This window comes from Chelonia mydas, chromosome 1 (assembly GCF_015237465.2).
Source record: "Chelonia mydas isolate rCheMyd1 chromosome 1, rCheMyd1.pri.v2, whole genome shotgun sequence".
Taxonomy (NCBI): domain Eukaryota; kingdom Metazoa; phylum Chordata; order Testudines; family Cheloniidae; genus Chelonia; species Chelonia mydas.
The window spans coordinates 32282278-32294241 of record NC_057849.1 but is presented as its reverse complement, the minus strand read 5'-3'; positions in this window follow the sequence as shown (position 1 = coordinate 32294241).

Sequence of the window (11964 nt, the reverse complement as noted above, 5' to 3'; positions counted from 1 at the left end):
GTGGACCCAACAATGTTCCATGCTGCTATGCTCAAATACACAGAGACTGCTTGGGCTGTACTTCAGCACTCAAGGCTTCAGACATCACCTCCCACATCACTGAGCAGGTGATGTGGCAGCAGGCCCTCCCGCAGGAGGAGGATCTTCAGTGGTGGTGGAACCAGAATACAGACAAGGAAGAAGAGGAAGACACCGAGCAACTGATGATAGAGGACAGGTTCCAGGAGCATCTTCACAGCATTCAGAGCTGTGTCTGGGCTTGGGAAATCATATTGCAACCCCATGCAGTATCTTTGTGGTCCATTATCTACATGAATGGTTTATGTATGATTGTATTCTACTTCATGGGGACAGTTACCACAGCTCTGCCAGGAACTAAAAGCAGTGGGTGATTAAGGCAAATCAGCCAAATTGTAACACCCTTTGATGGGATGCCCACCCCACACAAGGCTTGAAAAGATTTTGTTGGCCAGGTAAGTCAATTAACTGCACAGACTGCTCCTGGAGGCAGAGCCATGGAGCAGGTGTTGGTTAAATGAGGCTCACCTGGGAAGGAACAGGAGAGGCCTCTACAAAGTCCTGGATCTGAGAGCAGAAGGGAGCTTCAGGGAGGTAGTCCACAGTTATTCTGCGGTTGAAGGGAATTGGGAGGCTGCCAAACCAGGGAAGGGGAGAGCCAGAGAGAAGGCTCAGGAAAAGAGCAGCAAGGAATAGGAGTGTCAACCTTGACTGCTGCATAGAGGTCCCCTGTGCTGGAACCTTGAGTAAAGGGTGAACTGGGGTTCTCTTATCATCCCCTTAGGAAGTGGCATAGACCAGGCAAAGGATAGCGGACTGCCTGTGACAGTTTGTCCTAGAAAGACTTAGTTACACCTCCTCCCCCAGCCCTGGAAGGGGGAACCACGTAGTGACTTGGTTGCAGTTCCTGGAGTGAGAGGGGTGAGACCGGATGGATGAAGACACCACCAGAGTAGGGTACAATGCCTGGCAGAGCTAATCCCTAGGATGGCCAAGAGGGGGCGCCTGCACCTGTCACACACCCCCAGAGAGGTACCACCTCCTTGGCAGAATCACATAGACTAGTTCAAACGGGATTCTCCAAAGACAAATGGACAAAGAAAATACTTTTTTTGATAAATAACCTGAGTTTAAACTGACTCAGGCCCTTCTTTCTGGTCCAGCAAACCAACAGGACCAAGGGATGGGAGACACCCAGAAGGGTTGGAAAGACTTTGGCTTTCTGGGGTTCATAAAATTGATAGGTGACCTCTGGTAAGCTGTCGGCATGCATATAGGAATGTTTATTGTTTATTAATATGTTTTCTCTATAATTCTTTTACCTGAAGAATAAATGTGCTTTCTTGGAACGAGCTGTGTGGTAATTTGTTACTGAGGGCAATACTCAGAGCCCCCAGAGAGAGAGCAAAGCACAGGTGATGGCCTTTTTAGGCAGACTGGCTTGCTCAGGATATCACAGTATGGATCGGGAGCTGTGCAGCCTTTAAACCCCCAATCGGCAGGGAGTGAGATGTGGGTCTCTGCCCAAGAGAGTCTCAGAGGGATAGCCGTGTTAGTCTGTATCCACAAAAACAACAAGGAGTCCGGTGGCACCTTCAAGACTAACAGATTTATTTGGGCACAAGCTTTCATGGGTAAAAAACCCATTTCTTCAAATGCATGGAGTGAAAATTACACATACAGGCATAAATATATATTGGCACATGAAGAGAGGGGAGTTATCTTACAAGTGAAGAACCAATGCTGAAAGCCAATTAGGTCAGGGTGATGAGGGGGTGTCAATACCAAGAGAGGGAAAATTGCTTTTGTAGTGAGCCAACCACTCCCAGTCCCTATTCAAGCCCAAATGGATGGTGTTAAGTTTGCCCAAGAGAGGTGACCACTGTGAACAAGAAACCTTTAAGTGGCTTCCCTTGAGGGACCACAGAGGGGAGAACACAGGTGCAGTTGCACTAAACTGTGACAAGAGCTATTTCTGAATTGCTGCCAGCCCAGCATGGACCCAACCATGTTCTAAAAAAAACAACAAGGAGTCCAGTGGCACCTTAAAGATTAACAGATTTATTTGGGCATAAGCTTCCATGGGTAAAAAAATCCACTTCTTCAGATGCATGGAGTGAAAATTACAGATACAGCTGCTTATGTTCAAATAAATCTGTTAGTCTTTAAGGTGCCACCAGACTCCTCGTTGTTTTTGTGGATACAGACTAACATGACTACCGCTCTGATACTTGGAACCATGTTCTGTGCCACTGTGCTGCAACCTCCTATATGCAAGGGCTGCTTGGGTTGCATTTCAGCATTCGCAGATGGATGGATTTGGCTTGGGATTTCATCAGCTGCACCACCAAGCTGACAATGTGGCAGCAGCTCCTCCAGCAGCAGCAGGAGGGTCTTCAGTGGCAGTAGAACTGGGGCATAGATGAGGAAGACACCAAGAAACAGAAAGTAGAGGACCAGTTCCTGGAGAAGCTTCACAGCCATTTCTGGGCTTGGGAAACTAGTGTGGATTGGTGGGAGAGAATGGTTCTGCAGACCTGGGATGACCAACAGCAGTGAGAGCATTTCAGGATGGGTAAGGCACCCATTTTGGAGTTGTAGGTTGAATTAACCCCAGAGCTACAATGAGAGAACCAATGAGCAGTATCCCATGCCCATGGACAAGAAGGTTGCAATTCCCATCTGGAAGATGGCTACCACCGAATGCTACCAGTCTGTAACAAATCAATTCACCACTCAGGCCATTATCATACAGGTGTGATGCCAGGGAGAAGGCACTGTTGGTAATGCTCAGGAAATTATATGCTTTGCATGTATGGGGTTCCTAAACTGTATTGGGGCAATTAATGAGACCCAGCCAATAAAGGCTCAAAATTCATAAACAGAAAGGGGTATTTCTCCATGGTGTTCCAAGAGCTGGATGACCATTGTGGCAAGTTTATGGATATTAATGCTGTCCCTGGCCTGGAAGAGTCCACGATGCCAGGATCTTTTGGAACTCACCTGTGTTTAAATTAATGGTGAAAAGATTGTTTGCACCCACAATCACTAGGGACACTAATGGTGGGGACACTGCTCTAGTTATCCTGGGAGACCAGGTTTGTTCTCTGGTTAATGAAGCTATTCACAGGTGCTTGGGCAGAAGGAAGGAATTGTTTAACTACCGCCTAAGTAGTTGCTGAATGGTCGTGGAGTGTGCATTTGGCCATTTGAAAGGGAGATGGTGCTGTTTGTGGAATGGATTGGAAGCAGCAGAAAAATAATCCTAAAGATTATAGCAGCGTGTTTTGCACAATACTTGTGAGTGTAAGGGAGAGTGGGAGGCTAAGCTGCAGAGACTTGCTCAGCCATCTGAGCAGCCAGTAAGGCATCCAATACAAAAGTCAAACAGCTGGAGCAATATGGTCAAAGAAGACTATTGCTCTTATTTTGAGACTGGGGCCTGAAACTGGAGGTTTTTGTGTAGTTCAATGTTGTTTGTGGACGGTGGATGTTGTGGCAATCCCTGCTGTATCTTATGTGCCTACATGTGTTTCTAAAGCCTTATGAATTAGTGCAAACTTAACTATTTTCTATGTAAAGTTAACTCTCAAGTCCTTATGAATGTTTAATATACTAACCTTTAAAATTTCAGTTTATTAAGCAGCAAACAGAAACGATCCTTCAACTGAAATGAAAATGAAGCAGGTTTGAATTATGAAAAAAATATTATAAAAAATTCATTAAACCAGCAGTGAAACAAGATGTGCAGTTTGCAATGCAAGGGCCAGGTGGATGTAAGGTCATGGGCAGATAGACATCTTGGCTCTGCCTCTTCTGGTTTGTGGGACTTCGGGTGCTGAGTATCATAGAATGTCAGGGTTGGAGGGACCTCAGGAGGTCATCTAGTCCAACCCCCCGCTCAAAGCAGGACTAATCCCCAATTTTTGGCCCTGATCCCTAAATGACCCCCTCAAGGATTGAGCTCATAACCCTGGGTTTAGCAGGCCAATGCTCAAACCACTGAGCTATCTCTCCCCCCGTGAGGCTTGAAGTTACTTGGGGCTGCAGAGGGCTCAAAAGAGCTTATGTCTGAGGGACCCCTGTTCTCAGTATCCTGAGCTGGGGTCTGTGAGGAAATAGCCTCAGGGAGCAGTGCTGTGTGGGTAGAACCGTTGTTGTTCCCAGTAGACTGTATTGTCCAGGGTCTGCATAACATGGGTGGTGCTGGTTTGCAGAACTGCACTGCCTACTGCCTTCATGGTAACATGCGCTGCAACCAGGCATGCTGACTTTGTGTGGCTGCGAGGAGTTGCCTCTGCATCTCCCTGTCTCTTTCCACACTGACTTTGGCCATGGCAGTGCTTTCTCTGGCAACTTGCCACACTGTCCTTTGGCACTGCACCAATCTCTTTGGAAAGCTCCTTGTCAGATTCTCTCTCTGTCCTTAGGTATTGCCTCCCCCTTTGCTCTTTTCTTGGGGGGGACTCTCTAATGATGTCAACATTTCATCATAAGTTTTCCAGTTTCTCCTTGTCAGGTTTGGCAGACACTTGACCATTGATAAGGGCCCTTTGCTTGAGGGTCTGGCCGTGCTGCAGCTGTGGGTGTATTTAAAAAAAATGTAAGTAGTGATTGTTCATAATCTAGGGGAGGCTGGGATAGCATTTTGTTTATATCTCTTTCAGGCTTTGCTTCCCTGAGAGTCTTAGTCCTGCCATGAGTGCAGGGGACTGGACTAGATGACCTCTCAAGGTCCCTTCCAGTCCTATGACTCTTCCCATTCTTGGGGGAACCTCAGACATGGTATGTGGTGCATGAAGTGGGATATTTTGTCTGTGCAGCTCATGCGGTTTGTCTTTGCCGTGCTGTCTTGAGGGTGGGAATTATGTTCCCAGTATGGTTTCTCAGCTTTGGTGTGCCTTGGAGGTGCTTATATTGCATCAGATGGGTTAACAGGATGAATTTGGGGATGAGCTGGATAGTAATCCCCTCCATGTCCCCTTTAGGCTGTCCTGACTCTGGATGATATTACACTGAGGCAGGTAACTAGGGGTTTGTCTATACCACAATTAGACATCTGCGGCTGGCCCGTGCCAGCTGATTCAAGCTTGCAGAGCTCAGGCTAATGGGCTGTGTAATTGCAGTGTAGATGTCCAGGCTTAGGCTGCAGCCCAAGTTCTGGGACCCTCCCATCACACAGGGTCCTAGAGCCCAGCCTGAGCCTGGCCATCTACACTGCAATTAAACAGTCTCTTAGCCCTAGCCCCATGAGCCCGGATCAGCTGGCACGGGCCAGCCGTGGGTGTCTAATTACAGTGTAGACATAGCCTAGGAGACAGAGAATGGCTTGATTCAAACAGGCAAAAGGCAAACCAGCAAGATGTGCTGTGAAGTTATTCCCCAAGATGGGTCCCTCCCAGAAGTGCTGCAGAAGTGCCAGGAAATCATATATACCGGGCAGTATGGCTATGCAGCTATTCCTCATAATCGCTGAACAAAACTTGAACAATTTCTCATCCTGAGCTTTTGCTTTATCTCCCCTGTAGACACGTTGAAAGTGCAGAAATAGAAAGGACTCTTCAATGATTGCCTGAAGCATTCACTTTACCAGTTTATAAGAGTGTGTGTCACAGGGGAGAAGTACTCTCTTTGTAGCTTTGCCGGCATGTAATGTCCATGTCTACCTCATGTACAGTGAGAACACTAATCAAACTTCTTTTCCTGTAACCACCGTCTCAAGTTGGCACAAAATCATGTTTTACTTATTTGACTCTGCCATAGGAGGGGGTGGGGTAGAGGCTGCAGCTGTGCCATGCTGCCAGATGCCATAATGAGATGGTGAATGGGGCTTGGAGGGCGGCTGGGATTCTCCAAGCAGGACAGCTGAGGGATGGGGAAAGGAAAAGAGATATGCGGGCATAATCCTTCCAGAGTCTGGGCCTGAAAATGGTCAGTAATTGGGGTTTCAGAAAGAGACAGAAGCCAATTGGCCAGCTGGAGTAGCTGTCATGTTGGAAAGGTGTATGGAGAGGGTTGGCAATGGATATAACATAAGAATAACACATTAAAACATAACTATTACATTACACGAAATTATACAAAGCCTTATATGCCAAGGTTCCCGCCATAGGATCAGTCTCCTCAATCCTCGTCTAGGTTGCTGCCTGAGAATTGGGGTTGGTTGCTGCATGGCAGGAACTGGGCTCATCTTCTACCTGGCTAGCGTCAGGCTCCTGAATCTGAAGAGATCCTGGCTTTCTGGGGAGATCTCTTCACTGGTCTCCTCAAGCCAAGGTCCGATGGATCTTGCTGGTCATCCTCAGGGGGCAAAGAGAAGAGTGCTCAGCAGGCTCCACAAGCTTCCTGTGGTGACTGGTCATGTAGGTACGTAAAATCTTTTCTAGGTCCTTGAAAAAGTGACAAGTTACATTTCCCCTCTTGGAGTTTTCCTGATCAGTTTGCTCTTTATTCAGCACTGTTTGGCATTCTGGTCTTGACCCCTTGCAGGCATCTGACTAGCAATGTCCACAAAAAGGTCTTTATTTCAGTGGCTGGCCTCAAGAGTTTCCTGCCCCAGTGCTTCTCCCCAGATGGTCATGAGATCCAGGGTCTCAGCCTAGCTCCATGTGACTGCTCGAGGCATGTTGCGGGGCTTCGGGAGTATAATTACAGCTATTGTGATAAACTTGAATCCAGGAGAGGATGGACAAAATCTGGCTCTGCGCCAGTTTATGAAAGGAGGAGGGGATATTCACACTGGGGGAGAGCACACAGATAAACAGACAAGTCTGTAATGATCACCTACAAAGCAGTGTGGTATAGTCATTGGAAGAGTGCCAAAGTAGTTCACAGCAGCATTGCACATATGTGACCAATAGAATGGACTAACTTGCTTCTCAGCAAACTTAGCTCACTTTGAATGAAAACTCCAGAGTTCATGATAAATATGGATTCAGTGCACTACAGTGAATTATGTTGTGTGTATGCTGCCTGACTTTGACAAGTACATTACCTGAAATAATTTCAGATGTGAACCTCTTCTGGACTACACTTTAGCCTCCTATAATGGTTTGTGAAATTTTCTGGGTTCTGAAGCTAAAAGAGGACTGAAAGGGAGGTGGGAGTGATAGGAAATCGTCCTATTTGTCAGGTTCTGCAATTGTTGTTGATTTGTGAAGAACAGCTGAAAAGCAAAGAGATGCTGTCTGAAAGGTCTGCTATGTTGCTCTCAAAGTCCATTTAAAAAAAGGTTGTATCCAAATATGACAAACGATACATTCCCCAACTCAGAGATGACCAGACCAATGTCTACCCAATTGAGGGTAGTTTTGGCCCAAGGGCATTAAATGGAATAGGGCCTGAATTATGTCTCAGCTTATGCTCTGTATGCTGTCAATGCTCAATAATAACAACAATTAGTAAATCCTGAGACTGCAGCCACAATCTACTTTAAGCACAATGGTGTGGTCACTAAAGACAAGTCCCAGAATGTAATTCTGCATCCCGATCTGACCAAAGTTTCTCCAAATGAAAATGGAGGAACATGTGGTGACCAATAGTCTCTCTAGGGTATGCTGTGTTAAAGATGGGGGAAGCTGTTGGCCACATTTTAGAATTGAAAAGGCTGCATTTGGCCCAGTGCTCATACTTTGCAGATTTGACCTTAGGATTTCGGAATGAGTCCACATAACACTTTTCATTCTTACTCTCCTGAAATGTAATTGACTCCTGCCCACTGTCTGGCCATCCATGGCACAAGCATTGTGAATAGCATATTTTAGTGCTCTTCTTTCACAAGCAATTCATACAAAAAAGGCAGGCAGGTAAGGTTCACACACACAACATACTTGACACATATTCAAGGAAATGAAAAGTGATGTCACTAAAGAGTATAGATCCTCCTTCTCCACCCTCAAGTACACACCTTCATTTTACTATAGTTACCATAAACCACAGATCACAACTACAACTTCAGTGTTGCCATCTCTCTCCATTTAATCACAAATATGATATTTGGTGCCTACTTAATACCCCAGCTCCTGGAGCCATTTTATTATGTGAGAATTTCCCTCCCTCTCTCTCTCTCTCTCTCTAGACCTCATCACTGCAATGAAAAACTTGAAAATATGAACTCTAAAGACTCCAAAACAAATAAAATAATCCCAAATCCATCATTTTTGTGATTTTTTTAAAGCCAGTCTTATGAAAGTTAGTGACCTGACTTATGATTTTTGAACACTTGAGGTTGGCAACACCGCAACCTTAAATTTGCCGCCCTTCAATGCACTCTGTTCCATACACTCCTTTACCAATCTACTCTACCCCAATACTATTAATTGTGGATGTTTAGTGTGTTGGGTTAGGTCTGGTAGCTTGGTAAAGAGATACTGCCAGACTGGCATCTCTAGGGCATGGAAGGCATAGCTCTACTTCTCGAGAAAACCAGGAACTGAGCCCATTTTAGAATCCAACCCGAACTATGGTTCTGCCACCAGATGACACCATAATTAGTGCATTTCAATATGCTAAAACTTAACTAACTTGCCCTATTATGCTGAGCTTTGATTTTATTTTTATCCCAGAAGTCTCTAACTTGATGGTATTTACTATGATTAGTACCAGGCTTCAAATACTTCAGTTTGGCATTGACTTCCATGGTTTTCACCTACAAAATTTTCAGAATGACAAATCCAGTATTGCCAACTCTAGCTATGTTGGGGTGTTTTTTTTTACCTGCCTCATGAAGACATGAGGAAGGGCTCCCAACTCACAAATTTTCCCTTATTCAAAATGGCCACCTATTACTGTCAATGGAGACTGAAGCCAACAAGGTGAACTCCATTTCCTTATAGTGTATCTAAATGTGGAAGTGAGACTGACCTTAATTAAATTGACGGCCACCTCCCATGTTTTCAATAAGATAGGCAGCCATTTTGCTTGTGGTCATGGCTTCTCTTTATAGTTCAGGGGCTGGATAGGGCACAGGGGCTGTGAGGAGCAGTAGAGACACTATGAAATGTGGATGTGTGAATGAGTGGGAGGAGGAGGCAGATTTAGGGGTTGCAGAAAAAGAGGATGCAGGAGAACATGGGGCAGGAGGGAGGCTGATGGTGGAGGGTGTAGAGGATAGTGATGGGGGAGAGGTTAGATTGGGAACTCTCCCTGCCTCAGGGTAGTGGTGGGTTAGGGAGTCCCCTCTGAGCAGCCAAGGGAAGCCAGTGTTGCCAACTCTCATGAACTAATTGTGAATCACAGGATTTTGGAGCTGTCACAATGATGTTCATGTAATGGAATGCTAAACTATTATAATGTTCAGCCACTAAGTGGCACCAAATGTAACACAGCTTAGCTCACAACAGACATTCCTGAAGAAGAGCTGTGTGTAAGCTTGAAAGCTTGTCTCTCTCAACAACTGCAGTTGGTCCAATAAAAGATATTACCTCATCCCCCTGTCTCAACAGGCATTCCTGGCAGTACATTAACATGTCTTAAGAAGAACACATCTCCGGTGTATCTCCCTAGGAGGGAAGCTCTGTAGCCAGTCCGTGGCTGCTACAGAAGCCTCTGGGGTATCTCCCTAGGAGGGAAGCTCTGTAGCCAGTCCATGGCTGCTACAGAACCCTGACCCATTAGTAACAATGTCCTGTGTACAAGGTGTATATGACATGGTGTCAAGAATACTCTTCAATGCCCCAGAGAACTTCAGTTTTGACAAACCTTCAGAATGGACCAACTGGAAGCAGTATTTTGCAAGATGCCATATTGCAATCAAACTCTATGAGGAAACTGGAGATACTCAGATATCTTCTTTAATTTGTTATGGGGGAGCAGGCAGCATATATATATATATATTAAAATCTTTCAGTTTTTACAAAAGACATTCACAAAGGTGACTATGAAAGAGTTTTGGCTGTGTTTGAGGCATACCTAATACCTCTGAGAAATGTGATTTATGAAAGAGCATGTTTTCACCAGAGAATTCAGGAACAAAGAGGAAATCTTGAATCTCTTCTAAGAGCTCTGCATGCATTGTCTGGAAACTCTGATTTTGGGATTGCAAACCATGAAAATGTCAGAAACAGACTTGTTTTTGGGTTAATAGATAAAAAATATTTCAAAGCAGCTACAATTAAAAACAGACTTAACCTTACCCACAGCCCTATCCACAGCTATACAAATGGCAAAGCAGTCTGAAGAAGTCAAACAGCAGAATAAAAGGCAGGAGCAACTTGAAAACCCTGAAACTAGCTTGGAAGCTGTAAACAGCATGAGCACCAAAAGTCATTATCATAAAATCCCTGAGGGAAGGAGAGAGAACTCCCAGGCTAAAAGGGACAAATTCCAGTCAAACAGCAAAACCTTTCAATCTAAATGCACAAGATGTGGAAAAAATTCATAGCCAAACAGATGTATTTTTGGCAAGGTATAATAAATGCACAAAATATCGACATTTTGCAGATGTTTGCTAGATCAAAGCAGTCAGGAAGTTGACTACTATTACAAGAGAAATTGTTGCTGGGATCTGTAATGTGCAATGACCCAGAGCCTGCTTGGAGTGTGAAACTGAATATTCATGGAAAGACTGCTGACTTTAAAATTGACTCTCAGGAGCAGATGTCACAGTCATCTCAGAAGGGACTTACAACAACCTTCAGCCTCTCCCAGGAGTGAAGTCACCTGATGCAGCCCTGACTAGCCGTGGAAGTATTCTGAACTGCATGGACCAGTTCACCGTAGAACAATTTACACTCTGAATGCAAAGCTTTTGTCTTTGTATGTGATCAAAGGATCAGACCAACAGTCTTCTCAGCTATAGCATGGCAACCATGATGGGCCTAGTGAGAAAGCTGGAAGAACTCAATGAAGTATTTGATTATATTAGACTTCTGAAAGGGGTCCAGTACAAATTACCTTAAGAGACAATTGTGAACCATATAGAATAAAACACCTCTATCAGACAGACATTGGAAGAGACTAGATGCAGATTTATGCAAATTCTGAGGACATCATTACCTGATTGTTGTGGACCATTTTCCCAGGTATGTAGAAATAATGTACTTGAAAGACGTAGCATTATAGAGAAGCTGAAGTGCACTTTCGGTACTCCTGAACAACTAGTGATGGACAATGGACCAGAATTCACCACAGGAGAATTTAAGTCATTCCAAACTAAATATGATTTTGATCATATTGCTAGCAGCCCACATTACCCACAACCAAATGGAGAGGTTGAGAGCTGTATAGACAATCAAGAAAATCCTACAGCAGGAAGAGCTGGAAATGGCCCACCTTGATTATCACTACAAAAGGATTTTTCCCCCTGCTCTCCTGCTGGTAATAGCTCACCTTACCTGATCACTCTCATTACAGTGTGTATGGTAACACCCATTTTTTCATGTTCTCTGTGTATATAAATCTCCCCACTGTATTTTCCACTGAATGCATCCGATGAAGTGAGCTGTAGCTCGTGAAAGCTTTTGCTCAAATAAATTTGTTAATCTCTAAGGTGCCACAAGTACTCCTTTTCTTTTTGCGGATACAGACTAACACGGCTGCTACTCTGAAACCATTCCTTGATCTGTAACTCTGGAGAACAACACCAATAGCATCTACTTGATACAGTCCAGCATCACTCCTCATGGGAAGACAGCTCAGGTTCTTTTCAACAGTCAGAACAGTAGTTCTCTTTCCAAACACTCTTATAGCAGATGTCACTCAGTTAGAGAACTGCCACGTCTAGAATGGTGACAATGTTTGTCAAAGTGGATGGAGTAAAAGGATGGAGAAATCCAGCTGTCATAAAGATAAAGAATTCATTGCCCAGATCATATGTGATTGAGACACACAGTGAAGAGTTCAGCAAAAACAATCAACGTCTTCAATTTGTTCCTCAGAAAGAACAATCACCAGAGCAAACTCAACAGATGGTGGCTGCAGAACAAATAGAAGCAGACTCAAAGATTC